Raw genomic sequence first — 520 nt, forward strand, 5'->3', positions numbered from 1 at the left:
TTTGCTATCTTGTCACAATAATTTTTTTCTAGACGTATGTAGTTTATAGGTTTGCCCTCACTGCATTGAAATATGTGTGAAAATAAATGTTTTTTTGTTTGTGTTAGATTGGACATATGTAGTTTAATATCTCTCTCTCTCTCTCTCTCTCTCTCTCTCTCTCTCTCTCTCTCTCTCTCTCTCTCTCTCTCTCTCTCTCTCTCTCTCTCTCTCTCTCTCTCTCCCTCTCTCTCTCTCTCTCTCTCTCTCTCTCTCTATATATATATATATATATATAGAGAGAGAGAGAGAGAGAGAGAGATTTAAATATCAATTTTACAACAATTTTCCTCATAGAATTATTACATTAGTATTGAATGGCTACTAGCTATTGTTGATGTTGTAAATGGAATTGTAATATTAACAAGGACTTCCTATTTAAAAGCCCTTACTCAACGTTATCGAAACCCTTCACTCATTGAAGCAAGCCCAAAGAAGTCACATGGCGTTGATTAATTTTTTTCTTTATCTGTATACAACT

This window comes from Cryptomeria japonica, chromosome 4, assembly GCF_030272615.1.
Source record: "Cryptomeria japonica chromosome 4, Sugi_1.0, whole genome shotgun sequence".
Lineage (NCBI taxonomy): Eukaryota > Viridiplantae > Streptophyta > Pinopsida > Cupressales > Cupressaceae > Cryptomeria > Cryptomeria japonica.